The following is a 26,817-nucleotide window of genomic DNA, read 5'->3' on the forward strand; positions in this document are numbered from 1 at the left end:
AAAATGAGCAAATAACCGTCCACTCGCAGCGCGTTTGCTCAAGACATGCCCCATACCCCGACGCTGAGCCCACAAAATTGAGTCCTCAGCGCTCACTTTTTCCAGCGACTTTTTCTTTCCTTTTTTCTACTGAAATTTTTACGCCGCGTCACAATGGAGTTTGAAGCGCCATGGTAACGCCTACGAGGATCTTTCCCTTTTATATTGCGCAGTACTGCGCTAAGTCACCCTCCTTTTCACTCCTGTGCAAGAAGCTCTCGAGATCGTGTAGCAAGTCACTTGACAACACCCGTTTATTGTTGCAGTCGTCTGGGTCGCGCCGAGACCAGATAAATCGCCATTGCAGCATTGCCTATCATCGCGACAAAGATATTTCGGGAAGAGCCAGGAATAAAAGGTTCCTGGAATCCAATAACGCAGTTTGAAGGCGCCCCACTGGAGGATGATGATGTAACGCTGTCGTCGCTGAAGAGCGCCTGCCCAGGAATGTCGGGGGCTCAGAGGAGACACCGAGTGCTCCACCGCTGCCTCGGGCGTAGGGGGACTACAAAGGCTTACGACGTCATATACCCGGGACACAGCCTTTCTTCCTTTTTCTTCCTCTTTTTCCCCCAGCTATGGGGAGGCGAAAGCATGCTTGTTGACCTTCCGCCCGTGCCGGTAATAGCCCCCTGCGTGAGGTCAACACATGAGTGCTCGCTCCTCTTGCCCAACGCGCCCTTGCGAAAATTCCTTGTATGTCGGAGTAACCGCCAGGCCTGCTTTTGTTTTGTTTCTTGTTTTTTTATTTCGTTCTTAATCTTCGTGCACCGCCGCATCTTCCTTCGAGACATCAAAAGAAACTGACCGGCTATACAAAGGCATGTTATCTCGTGAAGACCGCAGGCATCTCGTGATTACGCGCCGTATTCAGTGGGCACATTGTCCAATTAAGGGCAGTATACCGCCGCAGTATAACTCCCTCCTGGCTGACGTCACTGTCTCCGAGAATCTCCGAGTCATTCCTCTTATAAAAAAGAAGCTAAATGATGGCGGAAACGAGAAATGTCGTGTGCAATGCATTCTATATTTGAGCGCTGATGAATGCGCTTTGTACCAGAAACTGAGGTGTACGCTTGCGCGTTTATCGACGTCGGCTCCATTCAGCGAATATTCGAGGCCAAATACGTGGTACCTCTGGCTGTCACTTTGGACGGCTGTCAAACCGAAACTTTGGAAGTAATGTTCGGCGTCACGTGACTTACCTTAACTACGATTCGCCTCAGCTTAGTGGACCCCGATTTCTCATAACTGTAAGTCTTGTTGGGCAGTGTTATTTATTTTTATTTCTTCTTTTTATACGGGTTTCACTTTCATTTGCGTCGCACAGCTAACTCTTAGTGGCAGTCTTGCCAGGCTACAAAAAGAAAAAGAAAGAAAACGCTGGCATCTAACACAAAGTATGCGCAAACAAAAGTCCGACGTCCCAGCAAAGAAGTGCGGCGAAATACTGGCGCCTCAGAGGGCTGGGTTCGGGTAGAGGGGTGCGCATAGTCGGAGGAAATGCGAGCAATAACACCGGACGGCTAATGGCGATGGCACGGGATAACAACGGTTCCAAATAACTGAGATGGGCGGGCGAAAAAGCAACGCAAGTGTGAAAAGAACCGGCGCCATACAGTGCAGCACACATGCATCGCTACGGCGAGGAACCGTTCGTTTTCGCGCCTCGCAACGAGGACTGCTGCCGACTCAACGGGCGCTATATTCTCCCGTTGCTCCTCGCGCCGCTGTCTCGCGTCCCAGGGGTGAATCTGCGCGAGGAAGCTAACGCCCGCGACAACGGGGGCAGATTTGAACGTGCCGCTCTTGGGGAAGGGGGGGGGGGGGGGGACTAGGGCTGGTGAACGGGGTGAGCAGGGTCATGTGGAGGGGAACGTAGCGGCGAGATGAGCCAAGCAACAACGGCGACGCGGCAACGGCGGACGAAACAATTTGCGTTCGGCTTCTCCTGGCGCGGAGAGCTTGTACTGCTTGCTACGCGTGTCGCCCGTCGAGCGAACAACTCTCTTATTTCGCTCTGGACTGCTTCTCTTCCTGGCCCCGCTTTACTGGGTGTTTCTGCGGCGAAACGTTGTGCGTGTGTGCATGTGTGTGTGCGTGTGTGTCGCGCTGATAGTCCTCGTCGTCGTCAGCTAGAATAGTTTGTCGCACCGCCGCCGCCACCAGCCTCGCAAGCAGAACGAAAGGATTAGGCCTTCACGTGCCGCTTTGTCCGAAAATGCCATCATTAGCTGCTGTACTTCGTTAGCCGGCGAGCGGGACGCGGTGGGGAAGCCCCGTTGACGCTTCTTCCCTTCCCGGCGGTCGTAAGGGAATTGCGCTAATTTAGTCGATTCGCGAGCGGCAGCTCCCGCGACACGGTGGCGCGGGCCGGCCATTCATTTCGAGCGAAGAATGCGTTGGCTATATAGCTGCGCGAGAAGGAAGAGAAACAGAAGAGGAGGGCAGGATGAGAAAAAAAGAAGGATGCAGTGTGCGGGCTGCCGGGGTGTCATGTTCGAGAGGAATGCGAGACTCGGCTGGCTGGGACACGAGGGAGCGCGTGTGTGTGGTGATAGTCGCGCAGTACGTGAGTTGTACACCTGTTAAAGCGAGGTTGTTTTCGCGAAAGACAGAAAGAGCTGCGCGCGTGCGAGCGCCCTCCAGGAATTCACCAGTGCGAGGAAGGACTGCGTTAATTAAGCATCCCCTGATTCATCTCTGTAGGCCTGACGTGGGAGTTGATGAGTGATGAAATATTGAGGAGGCGTGGGTGATCCGCGCGGAAGGCAGCAGGATATAATTATGCGTGCATAGATAGCGCAATAATTATGCGTGCATAGAAAGCGCAATAACGGGAAGCTTGCGTCCTCTTCTATATACGCGCATAAATTCGCAATATCTGTGAATGGTAGAGAGTAAAAAAAAATGTATACGACGATATAAAGGTATTTTGACAAAAACTGAGCAATGCGCGAGTGGTTCCAATAGGAGCGGATTGTGGTTGATGGGCCCATGACGCATGAAGTACATGCTCTGAACTGTGCCACGAATGGTGACGTCATATGGCTTATGAAGTGGCGCTAGCTATAGCCGGCAGTGACCGCAAAGCAAGTCCCGCAACCACCTCAACCGTACCCCAGGAATTACGCCTCATTTGGAATCGATGAACTAGCCTCATATGTAAACACGCTGACATGTGTGTTTGTCATTTGCCACATTGCGCTCTCGACCGGTTAGAAATGTGCTGTATTTACAAGAGTTCTAGTTTCAACCGTCGTTCTTAAGTGTTCTGTCATGCACCCAGGCCAGCCCATCTACTTTCCGACTTTACAAAGCATAATTCTTGCAGCCGTGTGGTCAGTTTCGAGTGCGAAACCTTGGAAGTGGCAGAAAAATGGTCCGAACAGGTACAGGCAGACAAACCTTACCCCCTTTTTTTTTACCCGTTCTTCTCCTACCCACGCCTTTCTTCAGTATCACATTTTCTTACTTGTTCAACGTTTTAGATTTCAAATTTAAGCCTCTGCCTTGTTTCCTAAAATTATTTTGCAACGCCTCCCTCGCTGTTCGCCGAAACCTTCAAGCCTTGTTTTTTTTTTTTTCGTCACGCTTATCGTTGCTCTTTATGTCCTCGCTTGTTCCAAGTTCTTCTTGAAGGCGAAGAGTAGGCGAGAATGTAATTGCTGGAATTGTCTTTTGGAGAGTTACATTAGAAGCGCGCTAGTGCAACGAAAAGAAGGCGGATTTCGCATGCCGCGACGACTATATTTACACATGCAGAAATGAATGAATGGTCATTTTTAGAATGAAGACCCGTTTCGAGCTGCACATTATTGGTCGACAGCGGGCTCATAACGCAGTTGCCCTGCATGCCCGTTTGTTTAGCCGAGACGACTGTTCCGAGTTCCGAGGGCGTCCTTGAGTTCAGTGTACCGAAGGAGCGTCTCCTAAAACAACCGCGTCGTCCAGGCTGGCGGCGGCTGAGAGAGCGAGAAAAATAGTAATAAGTGTCGTGATTCGGAGCCAGCGTTCCTATTTCGGGCTCTCGTGGTGGCAGACTGGGAAAGTCCTACGTGCCGCGACACGTCTGGCCACGTGAGGGGAGCGAGGCGAAGGGCATTTCCGCCTGGCGACAGGGCGTTTGTTTTATCCTCCTTGCTTGTTACGCAGGCGGTACACATGAACTGAGAACTACAATTTCCTTTGCACTGAACATTACTTCGACGTAGTTGCAGCATTACTTCAACGCTGCACCACCAACAGCAGCAGCAGCTCATGCCAGGGCATTTTATTGCCGATGGCATTTCTCACGGCTTGTGACGCTGATCACCGATTCATGAAACACCCTGGGAGCTAGGAGCCGAAGGTTCGATTCCAGGCTCGGTCAGCAGTGTATGCTCTTCCTTGTTTTGTTGCAGAACAAACGCCGATTGATCGTGCTTGTGGAGCTTCTGTGCTATTAGATTTTATGAGAGGGAAAGAGTTTCCCCTCAACCCGAGCTAGCGCTACTTAAGACGGTTTGCTGCTAAAAGAACGCTCATTGGTGGCAGCAAGTGCTCTACACCGCCTGTTTCTGGTACTCTGGAAGCTCACGTGTGCTCCAATTTCTGCGTGTGGCACACGCAAGAAATCTGGGATGAATGTTTTGCAGTGGGCGGCCGCTGCTCGCTCCAGTTCCATCGTAATAAAATTGACATTTCCCACATCCGAGGTTTTTGTTTCGTAGAGTGTCCTTCGGAAGTTCATAGGCCATGTGTTACGGCGACAGTGGCGGTGTATTGCGGTGCGTTTCTTCTGCTCAAGGTGCTTGCCGACAGCGAAGACTCTATACTTCTCTTAAATCATCTAGCGCATCTCTAACAGGTGCTCAATTCGAAAATAGCCAGTGCTTTTTTTAATCAATCTTACTCTAAACATTGGGTGAAACTCGTCTATTGATTTATTTAGTTCTAACCCGGCTCGTTTTCCGCTGTCTTCTTTCAGGTGCCCAGCCCTGGCCAGCGAACTTTTATGAATTGGCATCCTGCAGGCTACGTTCAGTATCAGGTAAGCAGCACTTCTCGCACCATATTATTTTTCCAACCTTTGAGAAAAACGGATCGTGTTCCGACCTGCACTGTGCATCAAAGAGAGAGAGAGGGGGGGGGGGCACTTTCAGAAATATGCTTCTCTCCGGAGTGTTCCCACTATGCACAGAAACTATGATATTCGCGTTTACTAGGCAAGACAATGCGCAGCTTACATAAAAGGTTTACAATCTAAGCCTGTTATGATATAGGGGACTCAAATACGCGGCCCGCGAGTTCTTCTCGTGCATCCAGCTTACACTAAATATTTCTGCCTTTTTTCTAAAAGCGCAGTGCCAGTAACATTTTGGTTTCTTGTTCGCCCGTAACGCGTATCTCTACCGCTTTCAACCGACGCAAGCTGGCTTCTCAGCGTGTCTTACCAGACATGACAGACATGTTGTTTTGTCCATAACCGTTGGCACTTTCCATAGCTTGTATGTCAGCGTTTGAAGTTCGCTACCTCCGAAGCGGCTCAAGTTTTGGAAGTTTGTCACGGACTGGACGACGGATGGTCTGCCTCCTCCATGATTTCCTCCTCACTCTTTTATGCGAAGCATACTAGCCGCACAACCGAGCTCTTCCTTGCTGCGCCGCGCGCGGCCGCGTAGCTACCACTTGACCTACATCGGCGCACCACGTGATATGACGTCACAACAGCTGTGAAAGCTGGGGCTCAACTCGTGCGCTCGCTTGCGGACGCGCAGCCTCCGCCGGCGGCCTAACTCCCGCTCCTACCGCTAGGAGATACTGACGTCACGCAATTGTATAAAAGGCGACGCACTCGTTGAGTCAGTTGAGAGCGCGCGCGTTCTTCCTTCTTCCTCTGAAACCCTACCTATCCTTCTCTCTATCTGCACGCCGGCAGTGGTTGTGGTGTTTTAACACCAGTCACAGGCCCGTGCATTTTCCTTTCCTCTTCCCCTTTCATCCACTTACTACTACTACTAGTCAGTTGAGCAGCGAGATGTCGGCCAGGGAGAGGGCGGCTCGCCAGAGCGCAAAGCGCAAGTTACAAAGAGCCACGGAAACGGGAGAAGAACGAGAAGTACGGCTTGCCAAGCGACGTATGCTTCGCATCCTAGGCTTAACCATAAGCTAAGCCAGGCCATTTTTTTCATACACTAGCCTGTGGAACACAAACGTTTGCCAATGCGGCCTGTGTGGTAAAATCAGCTTGCTACCTCTTTAAAAAAATTAGATTATGTTTTCGCATTAAGTTCGCATTAAGTAAACTCACTGTGAAGGCACTTCCCATGACGCCTGTAGAGCCAGCACCCGTCGACGATGTGGCGTACGTAGCCGCGTGCCCAAAATAGCTTAGCAACACTTATTAGCATAAACTTGTTTATGAAGTACATTTCAGCAAAAATACAAATAATCATTCGCTGTACAGAAATCTTGCCTTCGCGTGATATGCTTTTCCCGAATCGCCCAGCCAAACCTGACGACAACTGTATTGATTGTAGGCGCCTTCGCGTCACTGCATGGTTGCTACCAACAAGCAGGTAGAGCATATTCGCTGGTCAGCGAATACCTTTCACCTCGTTCGTTCACATTATCATTCGCGTGGCACGGCACGTTAGCATTTTGGAAATGGCACAGCCACGATGAGCTAAATTTAGACCCGTTTATAATGATAATTGGTTTTTTTGGGGGGAAAGAAAATGGCGCAGTATCTGTCTCATATATCGTTCGACACCTGAACCGCGCTGCAAGGAAAGGGATAAAGGAGGGAGTGAAAGAAGAAAGGAAGAGAGAGGTGCCGTAGTGGAGGGCTCCGGAATAATTTCGACCACCTGGGGATCTTTAACGTGCACTGACATCGCGCAGCACACGGGCGCCTTAGCGTTTTGCCTCCGTAAAAACGCAGCCGTTTACAATAATGACAATACACGCACTACTTTCTCTCTCTTCGTACTCTCGTGCCTTTCGTTATAGTGCACGCATTCTTCACATGAACCTTTTACTTGTTATGGCCGTTTTGAGCGCGAAAAAGTGCATGAATTGCTCTGGATTCTCTTGGCGTGGAGCCTCGTGTAACCCAAAGGGAAAGCTTCTACGCTTAACATTTTCATTTTTAACATTTTTGCGTCTGTTACTTCATAACGAAAAATCCTTTCGAAATAACCTTTGTGCTCTGTCTTTTGGGGCTATAGAGTATGCTGTCGTAGCCATATCTTATTTCTAGTAATATACTCCGGCGTTGCACTTTCGCGTTGTGTTAAATAGACGCTGGGGGCGTGTTACGCATCGCTTATTTTTCAACAGCAAACAAAGTTCGATGGATATAAACCATGCTCACTAGGTATCATTCTCATCAGGATGGAATGTTTCACCAGAAAAGCACTTTTAACAAGCCGGTGGTATTTTTCGCAGTTTAAACAGCACAAGCCACATTCTGGATGGAGTCGGCATAAAAACCCATAATCAATGACTTTAGGGGACTGTTTGTTGTGACTGCTGCAGTTGACTTTCGATGACTTGATCGTATTAGCATACAGTAAATGCGTACGGCGCCGGTTAAGAAAAGTTAGTTGCTTGAGCACTTTAAAAAATCTGATGTAATCTTTTATTACGGCACGCTAGCAGATCAGGTGAGCGGCGTTGGCCTAGTCAGGTATGATGTATTCGTCATTTTCTGTGGTTATAAAGCAATAAAACGCTCTGAACATGACGGAATGATACAATACCGCGGTGCCTGCAACTCATGCTCACTTCCTATTGAATAAAAATCAGCTGAGCGTGATCTAAACGTCTTTATTGTCTCTTTTATTTCTTTGGTACACACGGAACTTGTGGTTGAAAATTCTACTTTCTGTGGCGGCCACAGAGGAGCGTTGGTGCTCACACAACAGGCGCACAATGCGTGACAGGGGCGGTACATCTTTTAAAGCTTTTTTTTAGTGAACCTGTGGGCTTTTCTTTCAACAAATTATCTGGACACTGTCCGGATACCACAAGCCGAAGATACAATATACCTTCACTGCAAGCCAACTGGCAGAAGAAAAAAAAAACAGCAAGCTATCTCGCCAGTTTACGGCGGAGCTGATTTTCCTTTTTTTTCTTTTAATTTAGGATTCAGGATAGAAATACAAACTGTTAGTCCTTTTAGCCGTCTGCGCCACTTGCTTTACGCAACCTGTGCACAACCTTCGGCTGTAACTGATTCTCATTCGTGTTGTCCCACCCATCTAAACACACTCACCGAGGGTTAGCTTCGAGGTCTACACGGCCTTGCACGAAGCAGCAGAACGCGTTCGAATACATCTGGCGTGCCGTATACGAAGACCTGCATCAGGTGTACTTCGAAAGCAGAAACTCGATCTAGACGTAGAGAGGAAAAAAGGGGGAGGGGGAGGATTTCGGGGTGGATAAAGAATGAAGAACGACGGCCGGTTGCCGAGGACGGTTCTTTCTGCGCGAATTCCTCTTGAAAGGACTGCCCTTGACAAGGAACAAACCGCGGCTCTCCCGCGGTTTTAATTAGAACATTACGAAGCCTACATCATGGCCCGCTGCTTCCGGCTGCTCGACATTCATACACTGGAACGTCATTCTCACGAGGCACGCGCTGGGCGCGTGTACAGAACACCTTTGATGGCCAGGGAGCCGAGTCAACTTCCGGTTGGTATATAGTAGCTCTAGTAGTAGTGGTAGTAAGGTACTAGCTGGCTGGGTAGAGTCGGAGGCGCAGTGGCGGTTCGTGATGACGTGATGCCACACACCGATAGGCCCTACTTGAGAGGGAGAGAGTGTAAGAGAGGCTCGCCGAAGCGGAAAGAGGCGAAGGCAACGGAAGCGAGGCACGCGAGCCGAGTGCTGCTGTTGCTGCCGTTTTTCGCGAGGGGCGCTGGCGTCGAGTCGGCGGCCGCTGCCCTTCCGTGGCTCGCTCTCCGGGAAGGCTCAGGCCCTGCAAGGCAAGATTGTTGCCAGAAATAATCCGCGCTGCCGCTGCTCTTCGCGAGCAAATGTCAACAAAGAGCGCCCAAGAACTTGGTGCGGAGAGACACGAGAGGGCTGAGTGTTCACTCTGAGGAGTTTGCGGCAGGGAAACGCGTGGGTGGGAGGAGGGGTTAGGAGGAGGAGGAGGTGGACAGCTTATATATACGTGGAGTTCGTAGCACGGGAAAGCAGAGGGTGGAGTAGGAGGTGGAGAAGGGAAAGGGATCGAGTCTAAGGTGGCGTATACACAGCCGAAGGCTTGTTTTTTGCTTGTTTCTTGTTCTAACATTTAGATTGTTTGAAAAAAAAAAAAGTTTTCCAATAGTGATGGCCGGAGCAATATCAGTGGTGCTGGTATGATCATCGCGCGTATATTTTTGATACGCGCCTTGGCGAGCGCCCGTTGTTTTGAAGGAAATACCGCGGACTCCGTAGACTGACCTTATATACTCGTTTCGGACTCGTGTAGAGCGGCAGGCTGGTTTCCCGGCGTCTAAACATAAAAGGACGCTTGTCCGGACGAAAATAAATACGAATGGAGGGAACTTTTTCTTCCTCTTTTGTTTCCAACTTTGTTGCTGTGACTGCCGCTCCGCTGACCTTTATTATGCAGACCTACTTTCTTAGCGCCTATAGTCTCTTTTATCTCGTTTGATTTAAGAGTGATTAGCATTCTGTCGCGAAATTCCGAAGTTTTCATTTATGTGCATGCTACAAGGTCATGTCACTCAAAATCACACGAGGAGCCTGAAATGCTGCCGCCACCTAATTTTCATGATACAATATTTTCTATTCTTTCGTTTTTCTTGCTGATTTTCTTATCCCTGTCACGCGGCAGCTATAACGTCCTAAACAGAAGCCTCACAAAATTAGTACCGTAGGTAAGATTGAGCAGTGTTAAAACAAAAAAAAATGGGGGGTGGGGGGGGGGGGTGAAGGGGTCTGTCCGTCGGCGCTCTCTCACGCCCTCCTCTCCACACACTATACGCCTCGACGCATTTAGTGCGATCCCCGGCGCGCGGACGCGACGTTGACAACGTGTTTTGTTACCTGTGTTCACCGCGAGCGCTGGCAGCTTCTGACGCAAGACGGTTACACGGCGGCTCCGCCACTTTCGCCAGCGAAAAGATGGCCGCCACGCATGGCTGAGCGCCGTTCGTCAGGCGCGTCGCTGACCCCTGTCTCTTTCTCCACTCTTTCCTAGCGTCGAGGTAGGGGCGGGGGGGGGGGGGGGGGGGGGGGGGGGAGAAAAATTTACGAGGACGTGATCCGGACGAACGCGGCGATGCGCGTCACGGCGTAGGCGACGCGTGTCACCCTTGCCGTGGCCGCTGTAGGGGCGCCGGCCTAATTTTGGAAGGCGCGCATCCTTCTATGCGGAGGCGATATTGGCTCGATGGTGGGTGCGCGCTTGCTTCTTCGAAAAACTCTTCACGGGGCTGCCTGGCGCCCTGAAGAGCTTCTGCGCGCGCTGCCCACCGCCTGAGAAGGAGCTGCTACGCATCAAGATAAACGTGATCCCCCTCTTCTGGATACACACGCGCGCTAGAGACGAGGGCGTCGTTCTCTCTTCCTTCTCCTGCCCGCCCTTGGCGCTAGCCGTCAGCTCGCTGTGTTTCTTGAACCCGGGGCCTGGGCCCCTCGGGGTGGGCGCGTGCCTCGTGTATGCGTGTATACCTATATGGGCGCCCCCTGTCGTGAAATCTCGCGTGGCGCGCATAGTTTCTGCCAGCCTCGGCTCGCGTGCGTTGCGAGTATTGCACAAATAACTGGAGTTTTGAAAAGTTTTGCAAGACGCCGCTTCTGTGCCTGTCGTGTCTGGCTTTGGCGCAGCGGCGAAGCGGGGCGTAATTAGGCTGCTGACAGAAGCTGCCCATGCGTGACGTCTAAGGAATTGAGAAATGCGTGCCTTCCTTTCGCAAGGTCCGTGTCTGCGTCTTCCGTGCTTCGTTTTATTTACCTTGGTGCTTTCTCAGCGGCTATAAGCCGTGTGTGGGGAGCTCGGGTTTCGAATTATGAGCAGCCTTTTAACCTTTCTTTCCCCTCCTGACCTCAAGACTTTGAAAGCCGTCTCGTGTAACACACGAGCGTATACTATGTGTTGCGGTGTACTTTTATATGTTCTCATTTTTAGAAATTTGCTAGCGCTAGGGTTAAAATTTATGCGACACTGTCGGCACTTCGTCTGGGCAGAATTGAGCAATACGTTCGTTTAGTGATAATTTAGCGATTGCAGCCACAGTCCGTTGTATATCCCTTCGGCTGTACCAACGACGCTCCAGTTTGCCCAACCAAATAATGTTCTCCCTGGTGACGGAGCAAAAAACGCCGACGAACGGTGGCCGCTTGATCAATGCAAGCTGCGCTGTACGACGACTCCGTCATCCCCACTGGGACAAAGCTGGCTTAACCTGCCTAATTATTAGTATTAGGCCTTCAAACCTGGTCCTTGCGCGTTTAATTATGAGTGTAGGTGGCGTTCGTTAGGGACGCAGACTGTTGAATAATCCGTTCGCAGAAAATAGTTTCGCATTCAAGTGAGGACAACGACAGTGCATGCATGAAGTAACAAGAAGCTTAACTTTGGAGTCGTTTCAAGAGAGTGTAGATGCTGTGTAGATTGCTTAGTTCATGTCGTAAAGTTAGGCTTACACAATCCAAAGTAGATATTTCCTGGCATTGCAGGGCCTTTTCGTGGGTGCGTGTATCAAAGACTAGATATAATGAGAGCGACAAATTCATTTCAATATCGGTGCCGGTGCAGATCCCTGCATTCATAGGTCCAGTAATGCACTATGTCTGGCGCCTCCACCTTTCTTTTTTTTTTCGTGCATAATATAGCGTGTGCTCAGCCTCGCCTGCTTTTTTTAAACCTTAAACTCTCGTATTGTTACTCTCTAGGAACTCTTTCTTTAGCAAGCTGAGAAGACTAGGCTTATCAATGCAGTTTTAGGCTGTCCGAGTGCGGTGCGACAGAATCGAAATGGGGCACAGAGATTCCATTCAGGCCACAAGCATGCCCGCTTAACATTGAAAGGGACTGCCTTTCCCCTAGGGAGTCCGCGCGGTGTTATGTCACCACTTTGAGCGCGCAAGAAAAAAATCTCGGAAAGACAAGTGGGCACTTCAAGAGAATTCCTCGGACAGAACAGTGTCCCCGCAGCCAGCGCATGCAGTCCATCCTTAACTTTTTGTCCTTTTCTTTCATTCTTTATTCACTTCCTTTTTCTGTTCCTCGGGGACCTTTCCTTCATTCTCCCTTTTCGCTTGCTTATTCGTTTCTTTCCCTGCGCGTGTGTGCCGTCAGTTCTCGCATTCTCTTGACCGGACGAGCCAGCATCTGTTGACCCCTGGAGCCGAGCAAAGATAGGAGGTGTAAACGCCTTCGGGAGGGAAATTCCTCACCGCTGGGCCTCTTCTCGTGGCAAACGAGATTTGCTCGGGGCGAAGGGGGCGCGCGCGTCGTCGGCAGAGGCTGGGAAATGCTGACTCAATTTGAGGACGCCTGGGTTCCACCGCTCGCAAGCGCCGTGGCAGGCTCTCTTCAACCTTTCCTCCTCTCCTCGCCTCTTCCTTCAGAGTGCGACGAGAGACCTAACCCCTGCCGCAGCCAGTGAGAAGGGCTTGTCTCGAGTTAACCTTGTTTCCAAGCCGGGTGTCAGTTTGCCGGGTGGTAAAACACACGGTGCTGCTGTGCGCTGCGCCGCTCGCTCCTTCCAACTGCCGCGCCTCGTAGCGGCGAGCGCCGATACCGCGGGTTTATGGGAAGGGACAGTCTTGCCCGCGGGGTTGCCGCTGATGCGTAACTGCTGATTGGCGACCGGCGATTACTCCCCACGGCGCGCGTACGCGTGGGCTGCTTCCCCTAGAAGCACAAATAAAAATTGGGGGTTCCTTTAAGGGCATGAAGCGACAGCGGTTCGTCTTGCCCGCTCAGACACGGACACCGTTTCCTCTTTCATAATCATTATGTCAAAGACGACACGACATACATATAAACTCCCGCTTTAACCAAGCCGTACAAACGTGTCTGCGTTAGTGCGTTAGCGGTAGCGCGTTGGACTCGCAGCCCGAGGGTCAGGGATTTCCGATGCGCCGCTAGTATGGCTGGCGCCATCTATGGAAGCCTCTTGTAATCGACTAGTCCTAACTTTTCCGTCACGCCGACGGCAACGCCGACACCAGCTTTTGTGCGAGTCGGGTCCTTTACGCTGTCGCGTAAAAGGGGAGTTGTGGTAACCGTATACTCTGGCCGGCTTGTCGGCGCCGCTTCGGTTAGTGCTTTACTCACAAGGGACGAATACGCCCCCTTCTCCTCGTTGATGTCCACTCCGCCGTGTTCTTTTGCATATGTCCGAGTGGCAGATGCACGGTTTGGAGACGTTTTTGGCCTGTGACACGCGAGCACAGCTGTCGGTGGCAGATGCCGATAATCTTGCAGTTTCTTATCGAACGTATAGCGTCGCAAATACTTCTCGCCGCTATGTTTCAACCGGTATTTTTCTTTTTTTATTTCAGGCACGTCGCTGAGTAGCAGTCCTGTTGTTTTATTAATGCCACATGCTGAAATTTATCGATCAACCGTCATTTGTTGCGTAATACTTCGTAGTGAATGGGTAGTTCTTTTTTTGCTTTAAAAAAAAGCCGTTATTCGCCACCCTTCCTTCTTGAGCTGCACATTTCATTTGTTCGTTCATTTCTCGAGCGAGAAGAGGGGTCGGAAGGGAAAGGCGGCCCCTACGGAAAAGATGAGAGCAGTGCCTTTAGGTATGTCAGTTCCGATGCGCGCACGCAATTCTCTCCTCGCCGACATCGGACCGTCGTCGCCGCCATCACAGCAGCAAAGAACACCGCCACCCGTCGTGGTGTTCTCACGACGTCCCACCACCGTATAGTGTCCTTACTGGCCTGCGGGGCGCGCGATGTCTTTGCTCGGTGTACGGTGGAGCACCGGTCATGAGTGCAAATGTTTTTGTTTTCTTTCTTCCACTGAGAATGCACAGCGAACCGGTAGTTTGCCGGCGCCGAAGCCGCCGTAGTGGAGGGTCGGACCGTTGTCTCGGCGGTGACCCAAAGTGGGAGAGAGAGAGAGAAAGAAAGGCGATGTGATCACGCCTCGGTCCCCAATGCCGCCGCTGCCTGTTATTTAGCCGTGTCAGCGCTCGCACATAGCGGGCCTCGCAGGACACCACACTCACTGGAAGCGTCGCCGGGCGGCGTTTCTCACGCGATGCTAATGACGGTAGCGTCGTCCTCGTCGCGCGCTCTCGGGTGCGCGCTCGCCACGCTGCCTCCAGCAGCGCAGGAGGCGTTGTTGGCCCGGCAAAAAATGGACTCCCAACGGCGCTCCACTGCAGCGGAGGCGCGGGGTCTCGCGGCCGCTGCCGCCACTCAGCCGGGGATCGATGCGACGCCGTGGCCGAGCATAACAAACGCGCCAGCGCCGGTTGGCCCCGCTGCCCCCCCCCCCCCCCCCCCTTCCTGGTATGGTGTGTATACATACTGCGCGCGTGTGCCGCCGCCGACTCTGCTGCGCGCTCCCCAAGGAGGAAACGAGAAGGCATTTTTCACACTGGGAGCGCTAGCGCTGCTTTGCTGACTGGTACGAGGGGGCAGGGGGTTTGCGGCCCGAGCCAAGGGTACGCTGTTGGGCTAGCTAGGGCTTCTTGCCGACTCTGTGTGCCCGCTCTCTCGGCCTCCCCAAACTTACCCATACCTTTTGCGCTGTCTGAAGGGGGACTTGTCGGCCAGGGATGCTGTGATCTAAGTTGACCCCCCCCCTCCCGCGACGCTGTTCTGTTCCGAACGGCACGCGCGACGTCCCTTTTTGAGTGGAACATACTTCCGCTGCCGCGTGCTTTGACTTTTGAACACAGCCTGTTCTCCGATGGATAGAGCTGGAGCAGGAAGAACGTCATATATAGAAGGTGGACTTTTGGGGGAGGTGCGCCGTCCGGGAGTTGGTCGTATGTAGGACGACAGCGATGATGTTGTTGCTTCTGGGGGTTATTGCGGTCGGCTGTATTGCGACGGGGTGTGAGATTACATGACCGTCGTTCCCTCCGGGCCCGGCGGCGTAAGCGTTGGCCAGTCCTTCGGTGCTGGCTTCTACTGTTATTGAATGTGCGCCTTGTAGCAGTGAGTCCTGCTTCCTGGCGGAGTTTTTTGAAGTCGGGTTTCTTCTCGAATGTCACCTGTCGAGTCGGGGCAGTAGGATACTGCTTTTCTGCAAGTGGCTGCGGAGGCTTAGTAATGTAGTGTGAAATTAATTTTACATTTAGTGCGCATTTCGTAGCAACTGCATGCATTTTACGTAGGCACTCATCTTCACATCGTTTCGATTCTGGGGATTTAATTACGGGGCAAATCATTATCATTACAAAAAAAGGTATGTCTGACGACGTCTCTCGAGCCGCTGCATAGTTTTTTATTGTTCTACAAAGAAAGAAAGAAAGAAAGAAAGAAAGAAAGAAAGAAAGAAAGAAAGAAAGAAAGAAAGAAAGAAAGAAAGAAATACTGCGCTTCATACAAATACAATGTCTCGATATTCTCCAGATGCTTCTTGTCAGGAGAGAAACAAGAGCATGGCGAAAAACGTAACGGCACCAAGACCGGGGACGCTAGAAAAACGCGCGGCATCACAGCAACATCGGCGCGAATCACCCCTGACGCCCACTTGAATCCCACTTTAGGATGGGGACGCAAAGGAAGGCCAGTTGAAAGCCCAGCGCTCTCGACGGCATCTTCTCTCCACAAGCGAGAAGAAAGCGCGTGTCCCTGAATAGAGTCGGCGGCTTTGTTTCCCCTGACTTGGACCGTGGGCGACAGAGGAAAGAGAGAGAGAGAGAGCTGTCGCCTCTATTTTTCTTTTTCTCTCTTTTTTATTCCGCGTTTCTTGCACGTTATGTATCGATCCTCACCGAGAACTGTGCGCACTCAACGTTGCCTCTAACGCCGTCGATAAAATGCGCTCATAATCTGTGACGCAAGGATTTCTTCTCGCTTCCGTTGGGCGTTCGAACGCAAGTGCAGCGTAGCGAACTTAACTTTATGCACGCCTCAGATCCAGCGTTGCCGTGCCGAATGCATCCAGGCGGCACAGCAGCCTGGTCCAAGCCAAGCCCGTGCCAAAGCCTCCGGCTTGCTGCTGTTCTCCCTCTATACCGTTATATGGTCCGTTTACGTCAGTCGGAGCAAGCCGCCTCGCTCGAACGCCGCGCGCGCGACGGGTTAAGCTGAGAGCGCGCGCCACTCGGGTCTGCTTTGGAGAAACAACAACGCGTTCGAGGATTTACATAAGCGGAAGGTCTCGCCGCCGTGCGCTCGCGTTCCGTTTGCCGAGAAAAAAAGAGATCAAAACACGCGGGCTGCAAATGACTAGAAATAAAATGAAGCGAACGAGAATGAGCCCGCGTCAAAAGAGTTTCTGCAAACTTTCACGCCTGACGCTCGCGGCTAGCGATGCGCGTACCGTACATACACGCGCGCTTCGCTCAGATGCGGCGACGCCTCGCTCGCCCACTCGCGCTTTTGCGTCTGCGCCGCTTCTGTCGCTTTTGCGTTCACAATGGTCCCACTCAGTGTCCTGCAGATTTCTCGCGCATAGCGGAAGAGAGTATTACTGTATTTCTCCGCCCCCTTCGGCGTATAGCTGTCCGCCGTTGTTTCTTCCTTCGCGTTTGTTGTTCGCGGTGCAGAGTCTTAACCACTCGGGTTTCCGACGACTGCGTAGCGTTGGATCTACTGAGCCGTGGAAGAAAACAGCGCGCCGCCGATACACGTCAGTTTTAGTGCGTTGTCAAAAAGGGCGGGACGACTGGTGACGGGCTGCGCTCGAGCAAATGCCGCCGTCGAAACTGCTAGCTGGTCGTTGCTCCACCCTTTCCAAAATGGAAGAAGAGAGGATACGCATGGTTTTGCAGTTGCTGCTGCTGCTCTTGTGGCTCTTTTTTGTTTCTCTAGAGAAGATGACTCTACGCGCGATTGAGAAATCCGTGCTGTACATGCAAGCGACCATATACGCGCAATTCGGCAGGAAAACCCGTTCGGTCTTGCGTCGTCCGCTTGCTGCTGCTGTTTTCCCCGTGTACGGTTGTCAGCGCTGCCTGTCGTGGGCGCTCTGCCCATCCGTTCCCCCCCCCCCCCCCCCCCCCTTTCGTTTTATTTTTCGTGCAGCCGCTGGTAATACGCGTCCGCAGTTCCACTGCTGTTCCCTTTGGTGTTGCGCAGTCCCGGGAAGGAAACTGCTTTTGTATTACCGATTGTAATAGGCAACCTGCACTGGACTTAGCTCGGGCCCTGATGATGAAATGGTGGCGGTGAGGGTGACAATGATGGTGAATACATTTTAGAACTGCAGGCCTCGAAAAACATTTCACCACGAAGCGGGCGCAATGACATCGGGAATTATTGCGCGGTAGACAGTCGCTCGCACGTTTAACCACAACATGCGTGCGTGTTCCTCTAGCGGGCTTTTACAATAAATACAGCAAGCGCAGGCTGCAAAAGAATAGTGATCTGGCTGGCACATGCACTCGAAGTTGGCGACTTTGGCTTCGGGAAAAAAAATCAGGAAAAGTGCAGGAGAAATGGAATTTTCGCCTGATGTAGAATCGCACTCCGTTGCAAAAGCCTATGAGAGATTGTACTGCAGGTAAATGGGTGCTTTGAGTGAACGCTGCAAACCTGCGCCGCTACAGCAGGGTGCGGATGCCTTTGGCGGAGCTCAAAACGCGACGTCTTCATTAAAGCTGCGAACTGGGCGAGTTGGTATTGATTCATATTTGAACAGCGCAATAAAACAACGGGACACAACGAAGAAAGGACACCACAAGTTGTTTTATTGCGCTGTTCAAATATGAAGCAACGTCTTCTCGTGATTGGAGGACTAGTGACATCAGAAGCTACTTCATTACCAGGAATTCAGGACAGCGCCCAGCCAGGACCGCAAAGCCTTGTAGCATACAGCGTTTCAGCGGGAAGCAACTCGATCATTCTTTCTCACGTCACGGATGACGTCAGCCCGCTATTTTGAATGTTCAAAACCATATGCCACGTGGCGGTAGGCAAGGAAACTAGAAGGGTATGTCTCAAATTCCTTCTAATGTTGCGATTGGCGTAACAAGGCAGGAGCCTGCCAGTGTGTGCAGAAGACAGTGTCAGCGCAGTCTTGACCGCACCGTTTTCGCTCGTGCGTGTATCGTGAAAACGTAGCTATACGTGGAGTGGGAGTATTTTGGGAATGTAGTTTTTTTCTCTGTTGTAGCGTTTGCTTTGTTCAGGCTTAAATCTTCCTTTTCTGCTTGTTTGTTTTAAATGGATGTGTTCCGAATGACTCTTCTTCTTTTCCTATCTTCTAGCGTCAAACCTCATTTAGCCGTACGGCTTCTGGCGTTCACTTCCGCTCATTATCGTAATGAATGACAACGGAGGTCATGGCAGCCCCCTCTCTCTAATCGCTGGGGCACGATTTGGCGGTGTCATGCCTGCGACGCGGCCCACGGATCATTGAATACAGCTCTGATCATCGCAGGCTTTCACGGGTCGTTGCTCGGCGGTGATTTGCGTCGAGCTCACGTCTGAGGCGTCGGTTTCAAATCTAGGTTGCCAGAAATTTCTCTTGCTAACTTTGCTAATCTCGCTCACCATGTTCGCGCTGCGAAATTGTGCGGAGCTTTGTGTGCAAAAATTTGTGTGCGAAACTTTGTGTGCGAAATTTAAGCGCGTGCGGCAGTATACCGCTAACGTCCAAACTAGTTTCGTTAACCTGGTAATCTTCGATTACGGGGCTTTTTCAAACAACGTTAGGGTATTTCATTTTTGTAGCGATAGCTACATTACGGTAGCATTTCGAGCCTTCAGCGTGGCGGCGCCGCCACGCTGTCACGTGGTTGGTCACGTGACCAAGTTCCACTCGGGCAGCGGTAGCTATCGCGTCATTCCAGGTTTAACCGGAGCTAAACCACCGCCAATTTTTTTCGTATGATGTCGATGGAGCCTATACAAACTAAATCGTTTACCGTTCTTGTTCGAAGTGAGGTAGCGGAGGCAGTTCTGGGTGTTGTCAACGCAGGGTGAAGATAACGCAAAGCGGGGTACTTGTAGTTGATTCGCCGCCATTAGCCCGAAGACGACATACTGCAATGGGTACGCATAACAGACTCATTTTTGAGTATATTAGTCTGACGGACATTGAATCACAGGTATTCTTAGGTGACCTTGAAAAAGTGAAAGGCGCGTTGTTTTTCAATGATTATCAATGAGTTTGGCTTTTGTGCTCTTTCTTCATTTGGCTGATTTTATCGCTCATTCAGTTCCCCGGCCTTTTCCTTTCTTTCTTTGTGTGTGTGTGTGGGGGGGGGGGGGGGGGCAATTGGGACATATTGCTGTAGTGATGGTGATGCCTGTGAAGCTAGAAATAATTTGCCGTTATCGAAAAGCCAGGATCGCTCTTTCCGGGAACGTGTAATCTCGATATTTGCCTTTTTTTTTCTGCGAGTGAAAAAGTGTTCTTTCAAAGCCTGCGCGTGTGAATCGACTGCCTATCGCGTAACTGTGAATTATTGCCATTGTATTCCTTTCCGGACGCCCTCGCAGAAACTACAGTCTTAAAGGGCAACTGGTTTATAATTTATGGGGGGGGGGGGGGGGGAATTAATGTCCCAAAGTGACTCAGGCTATGAGGGACGCCGTAGTGAAGGGCTCCGGAAATTTCGACCACCTGGGGTTCTTTAACGTGCTTTGACATCGCACAGCACACGGGCATCTAGAATTTCGCCTCCATCGAAATTCGAACGCCGCCGCCGGAGTCAAACCCGCGTCTTTTGGGTCAGCAGCCGAGCGCTATAACCACTGAGCCACCTCGGCGACACTAAAGGGCAAATGCTTAGGTTTTAGAAATCGACGAGCTTAAAGGTGTCGAATGTGTGAAACTTGCCGGTAAAACGCGCGGTCCTTTTGGGATAGCATTTGAAATGTGGGGTAATCGTCGATTAAAATCGTGACGGCCTGCAAGCTTCTCCACAGCACACAGCGGCAAGCGGCGCGGGGGGGGGGGGGGGGGGTGGAGGGGGGGGGGGCATATTGACGTCATCGACGATACCAGTACATTCCCAACGCATAAACGCTTGCTTTCAAGGAAAAAAAACGCCACCAAAAGCAAAGGCCTCCGAGCGTTGTTTGGCAGCATCCAACAAGGCACGGCAGGGTGTGGTTTACGGCAGCGGAGATTTGAAATCTTACTTTTGTGACGTCACTCGAAACCTCTCCGCATTACTCCGGTGCTATGAGGAGAAGCTTAAAATTTAAGCGTTGATTACATCACTATTTTAAATGCTAGCGGAAAAACAGTTTGCATGTTTTACCTGCAGTGTATATGGATTTGAACCTTTAGTATCGCGGAATTCTCAAAAACTGGTGTGGTTGCCAAGTGAGGTTTAGGGATGACGTTGTGCAATATGCGTGCATAGCTAGCGCAGATAGTCAGTGCGAATATGAATTATTTAGAGAGCGCAGTGCAGCTCTTTCACTTATAGGTAATCGAGTAACCGTCGTTCGAAACATTCATTTATGTCCTGCGCCCCTTCTCATGCTGCTTTCACAAAGGTGCTCATTAGATCATGTGGTTGTGCGCGAACGACACTGAAATATATGCAGAGTTTGTTAGTTAATGTTTCATTAAAATGTTCATCTACACGCAATAATATTCAATCTGCATTGCAGTTTCACGCGGCTAACAAGGCACATCACAGCCTAACACGGTGCGCTCAAAAGAGGACAGGTTTGGAGCACGGAAGTTAACTTCAATGTAACCCAAGCTCCGATTTTTTTCTCCTCTTCTTTCTCTCTTTCTTTTTTTGACATCCAGCTTATAAATTTTTCAAGCGTGCTTACTCGCCAGTTTTCAAGAAACACAAACAGCGGCCCGACACGGCTCCCCGCGCACGCGCAACCTAATTGTTTGTTCCCACGCATTACTCTCGGTTTATCTGCGTTTCGGGCTTTAAAGGCACCGGCGCACGGGAAACTAAAGGAATAAACGCTGAATGTCGTCGCGGGAAAAAAAAAAGACAAAAAAACTTTTCCGAAGGACGGACAAGCCCGCTAATTAAATGGGCCACCCCTCCTCTCTCTTTTTCCGTCCCTTACCTCGCGCCCGTCATCGCAATAGCATTTTCTCCGGGCGTCGTTATTTTTGGGCACTTTGTTCCCTCGCGGCACGCTGTCGCTTTACTCCGGGCCGGTCCGCCGTTCGACCTCTGCCGTCGCTGGAGGCATGGCGGCCCCGAATCGTCAGAAAACAAGGCTAGTTCGCATTCAAACTCCGTCCTTCGCTGCTGCGGCGACGACTGCCTCCTCCTCTCCGTCCTTCTCTCCTCTTTTGTGCCTTGCCTCTTTGCTTGCTCGGAGCACCCACCGCCTCTCTCTCTTCCGTCGGCTCGCTTATTTTCTCCGCTGGTGTTGTTATAGTTATAATCTCCGTGACGCGGCTCGCTGTTTTTGCCACCCTTCTTTCTCCCCTCTGAGTTCAACTCTCTATCTCTCTCTCTCACTTGCGCGCTTCCACCTCTGACGTTTCCACTGTTGTTACGGGCGCCGCCGCCGTCTTGCTCCGTGTCAAAACCCTGTCGTTTCACCCTGCGCCCTTTCCCTTCCGCCCACAGTCACGTTCACCCCGTCAGTCGGCACTGCCGCCGTCATACGCGGCATGATAATAATGTGTGCGACGACTGAACCAAAATAATGAAGGGCGGAAAACAGACGGAAGCTGCGAGAAGGAAGGGAGAGGAGGGTAGTGGCAGCGCAGGGAGAAAGGAAACGAAACTGGGCGTCTCTGCTTTTGTTTCCTCGTGGTTCTCTCTCCAGGCTATGCCCCGTTCGTCAATTTCTTCATTACTGCTCCGAGGGTACAGCGGAGTTTTCGTCTCCCCGTCTCTCTCTCTCAAACTAGCCTTGTACCTGGTCGTCTGGTTCTCTTGTCCCATTTCCTCGTGCCTGTTGCCTTTCTTGCACTATTAGTAGTGTGTCCCGGTATCTTTCTTCGCCTCTTTCCTTCTTCGCCTGCTTCTGTCTTTCATTCCCACCTCGCCCGGCTTCGACAGACCTCGGAATGACAAGATGGCTCCTCGCCATCGCTGCCTGCACTGCAGGTCGGCGGCTCGGGAGCGCTTTGAGAGTCGTCTCCCTACTCCATCCATACACCCCACTACCCTCTCCGCACCTGCCTCCTCTTCTTTGCGCCACCGCGTGCTGCTCATTTCACGGCTTTCTCTCGCTCTCTCCTTTCGGCCGCTCTCTTCCCGTTCACCGTATACAATTACGCTCTCCCGTACCTCTCCGTCGTCGTCCCGCTAACGCCGTCGGCGCCGCTCTAGGCGTCTCTTTTCAGGCCAGCCTCCGATGGCCGAAGGCCTGCTCGTGACACGTCAATGTGTGCGCGCGCGGCCTGCCGAGGCGCCAGACCATGGGGTTCCCTCTTTTCCGCGCTCGACTTCGTTTCGCGCGAACACACCTTTTGTGCGTGCGCGCCTTATAGCGTCTCTCTCGCCTTTTTTTCTTCTTCGTTCTGTTTCTTGGCCCGGGAGCCAGCGCTCGGCTGTGTTTGCCTGGCCCTGCCCTTTCCCGACCTGTCCCCGAGGGTGCGCTTGCCTGCCATGCATTGAGGAGGCGCGGTGCAGCGCTAGTTTTTTTTTTTTAAGGTTTTGGCGGCGAGTCGGGTAACTAAGGAAGATTGGAACTTGGGTACAAAGAGCGGCAGGCGTGCATAGGGGACGTTAAACGCTCATGCGAAGGCGATTAATTCTGTGCGGCGCGTTTCAGAAGTAAAGCGCAGAGGGTGATGCAGTGTTCTTGTCTACTGAAAACGGTCGCCAGGTGGAGTCGACTATTTCTGCCAATTGGCGGTTCGTGTTAAGGTAATGAGAAAGAAAGAATGGTACACGAGCGGAGGAATTTGGATAAGTTGTGCCAAAGGTTCTTGTCCTGGGCATGACCGTTTTATTTTTCTTTATGGAAACAGTTGTATGAAATTTGCCTAAGTGCTATACTGGGTTTTTAATCTAATGTAAATTAATGTAAAAACAAGAGCTTCGCATTGTTGCCTATATTTTTGTTATACGCACCTTACGTCGAGCGAAAAGGACATTTCATGCCCATTTTCTTACATTTAATTCATTAATTTTTTTATGCCCTAAGAATTTGAATTATAATTTTTGAATAAAGTGCGCTCGCAAATCCTGTTGGCCTCACAGGCTAAACGAGAAAGAAATGAAAGAAAAGTATTGGTTCAAAAACTGGAGAAAGAAAAAGCAAGTAGGTCTAAACAGTCATGGTTGACGGCGTCCCACAGACCCTCAGGGCTATACAAATAGCCTAATAGCCGATTGGAAATACCAGCCATAGGCTGTCTGCCAGACAGCGGCATAACCGCCGTCTTCCGCCTTGTTGCGTCCCTTTCAATACGCCAAGTGCTTCTGAGAAGAATATGCTGACTCACTCAATAGCTACAGGGCGCCGATAAAGGGATAAAAGGGACGAAACGGGCAATCGAGCTAAAAAGAAAGAAAGAAAGAAAGAAAGAGAAAAAGAAAGAAAGAAAGAAAGAAAGAAAGAAAGAAAGAAAGAAAGAAAGAAAGAAAGAAAGAAAGACGTCGGCGCGTGTTGCTCGACAGCGGCTAATCTGCGCGTAAGGGCGAGAAAGGTAGTATGTGCCTTACCTTTCCTTTCCTTATCGGGCGAGCGACCACTTTGCCGCACCGCCAGCGGCCGCGCGAGAACGTGCGCATTCGCTCCCTGCTGCCCGCAGGTGTGAGCACGAGCAAAAGCCAACTCGGCCTCCGCAGCAGTGCCTAATCTCTGCTTCCATCCGCGTCGCATTGAGGTGCGCCAGCGGCAACCACCGCCGCGTAGGCTGCATAGTGCAGGGTGAAAAAAAGGCTGGAGCTTTTCCACCATATCACACCTGGCTGCAGCTCTCCCTGTCTCCTCGCTGGTTTCCCGCCGTGGGGCCTCCTGGCATTGGCGCCTTTATCAAAGGAGCGCGCGGCGCCTCTGGCCAGCGCTGTGTGAATATGAATGGGTATCTTTGCTGCCGAGAGCGCGCTCCGTAAATCCCGGGCGCGCAAGCAGTCGGGAGGGCTTATCTCCGTGAGGGCGCGCCGCCAGTTAGTTTCTGCCCCACCTCCACTCTCTTCTCCCTCTCCAGTTCCGTTGGCCGCAACGGCACAGCGACGCTGTGTGCGCGGCTGGCTAGGGACGGTCGCGTTGGCGGAGTTCCCCTCCTTTCTTCCGGAAAGAAACCCCGCTGCGCCACGCGGGCCGTCCGACGTGGTGCTGACATCAGAGCTCACTCTCTGTTAATTAGAAATTTTTCTCGTTGAATCTTTAAAATGTCACCCGCGTCCTTTCGTGGTCGCCGCCGCTTCCATCGTCCCTCGGGAGTCTTGCTCCCTCCCGTACGCGATTGTCCCGACGCCTGGTGGTGGGCTCTGCGTGCTAGGGACACACGCACGCATACTCTGCGACCGAATCCGTCCGACGAGGCGACGGCCTGCATAATTCCTGCGCCGCGCAGGGCCAGTTGGCTGCGAAGCGAGCGGTGGAAAAGCACGCGTACGTGGTGAGGGTAGGGAAGCGAGGAGGAGGAGGAGGTTAGAGGGCACTCCGTTTTTGCATGCCATCGTCGCCAGGGGGCCCGGCCTATGGCTCGACCGAGCGGTTTCGAAATGGCGTCGTTGCAGCCGTTGTTGTGCAAAGCCTGGTTATAGACGACACGACCTCCAGCAGCATCCCCTGTGGCTCCCTTGTGGTGTGCGTGTGCGCGCAACTGACGCATACGCTGGCCCTCAGAAGCGCGTATACGGCTGCGGCGATGTGTGCCCCCCCCCCCCCCCTCTTCATCCTGTCACGGGCCAAGACGAAAAGCCAGTCGTAGCTCAGCGTGGTCGCCGTAATCCAGACAAATGCGTCCCCGCGCCGTGCTTTCCTGCCGGACATTGCGGTGCAGCGGAGAAGTTTACGTAAGGGCGCGCTCAGCTGGCGTGGGTGCGTACGTGCGCGCGTGCGGGACGCTGTTGGAGGCGCACACTGCGTCCGCGAGCATTTCGGTTCAAAAATGCAGGGCGTCTCCTCAAAGTACCGCCGCAGCTCGAGTTGTAAACTGCGCGGCCGACGTAGGGGCGCTGTAAAATCTTTACCGAGGTTCCGGCTTATCTGTACTGAGTGACCGAATAGAGTTAGTGTGAGCTAAGGTTGCAAGGCATATTGAGGCCGTCGGCGTGTGCACTTTTCATTCATTATAAATGTGTGCGGAAACCGGGGGCCGATAAATTTCAGAATTCGAAGCCGCATTCGTTTATGTTCGCAGTGATTCCTTAAGTTTTTATTAAAGAATGAGCAGTTCATGCGGTAGGTGCAAACGTACGCATCCCCGGTATCATGTGTGTTTGTGAGTTCGTGAGTGTTGAATATTCTTGATTTCACCTTTCACCCTTTCTTTTTTTCTCTTTTCCTCTCTTTTTCACCCTCCTTTCTTCTTCGCTTATCTTCTCTTCTTTCACCCTCACTTGGAGTAGCATGCTAGGCTAACAACTGTGCAGACCTCTCCTATATTCATTAAACGCCCGTTCATCGTATATCATAGCCAATGGGTAACGATCGTACGGGATATGATGCCGTCCCCCTGCGGTAACGCCTTCGGGCAATTCGGGGTAATTATTGAATAAAGAGTAATAACTAAAGAATAAAGTAACCAGTTCTTTTCACTCTACGAGCACCACTCTGCGCTCACCGTCGTCTCTCTCCACCAACGCTGCGCTTCACTGGCGAAGAAATTTTCTCCGTACTGCACGACGAGTCCGTTAAACGTGAAAAAAATATTTGCTCAGTGGGCCCCCGAAGTAGAAGTCGAGAGAGTTTCTAATCGTGTTGCGTCGCCTTATGACTGAACTCGCACTTGGGAAGTGGTTCAGATACTAGTTAGTGTACGTGCTTTGCCGGTTGGTTAGCTAGCACCGAGAGATGGTAACATCGAGCTAAAGTATACGCAGTGAGCGAATACCATGCGAAAAGCGCAGCTAATGTCCATTAGAATTATTAGGCCACCGAAACGCTGTATTTAGTAACGCACCTCTTCAACGCTCCCTTATGAACAGTACCGCTTCTTCATGTAATGCGCAAGAAACTGCGTCTCTCGTATCGTGAATGCGCGCGTTTTTAGCGTAACGCGGAGGATGTGCGCTGTGTATCTCGCTCCGAAAATAAAAGCATCGCAGCATAGATAAAGTTGCACGGTGTGAAGAGGGAAGGGGGGGGGACTCTCGCTGCCTTCCTCGCTTCTCCCGAGGCGACGGATGTCGGCGAGAGTTTCTTCCTCACGCGTATTGTTTTTCCTCTCCCGCCGGCTCGGAACGAACCCGGCGTCGCAAGCTCGGGCTCACCCCACCCCTAGAAGTGGCTCGCTGGCAGGCAAAGGCAAGCCCGGGCTTGCGCGCATCTGTATAAGCTCCGTGGGAAAGCGCAGCACACTGACGAGAGCGGAGTCCGTCTGTCTGCCTCCTTTTCAAAACGCTGCCCGAAGAAGAAAAGAAGCTTCGACCGCGCGCGCAGAGAGACTACGGATTTGAAGCGTGTTGAAAGGGAGGAAAAGAGATAGGGAAGGTGAGAAATGGTCAGGGAAGGGAACGGGGGAGAGGCAAGAGTGAGAAAAGGAGACCGTGTCCCCTGGTACGGGCGAAGGCTTTGACGAATCCAAAACCTGGCGCAGGCAGGATCCCTTCGAAATCA

At 51.7% G+C, this 26,817-nt stretch overlaps 1 protein-coding gene across 3 annotated transcripts in view; it reads left to right on the forward strand.

The window, feature by feature from the left end:
• LOC144093691 (irregular chiasm C-roughest protein-like) overlaps nt 1-26,817 on the forward strand; it is a 333,374-nt gene that overhangs the window by 222,059 nt on the left and 84,498 nt on the right. For all 3 annotated transcript variants that reach the window (XM_077627282.1, XM_077627283.1, XM_077627284.1), the window contains one exon: nt 5,009-5,071. The gene's annotated coding sequence lies outside the window, so the exon portion shown is untranslated. The remainder of the gene's footprint in view (nt 1-5,008; nt 5,072-26,817) is intronic.

Source organism: Amblyomma americanum, chromosome 6 (assembly GCF_052857255.1).
Source record: "Amblyomma americanum isolate KBUSLIRL-KWMA chromosome 6, ASM5285725v1, whole genome shotgun sequence".
Taxonomy (NCBI): Eukaryota; Metazoa; Arthropoda; class Arachnida; order Ixodida; family Ixodidae; genus Amblyomma; species Amblyomma americanum.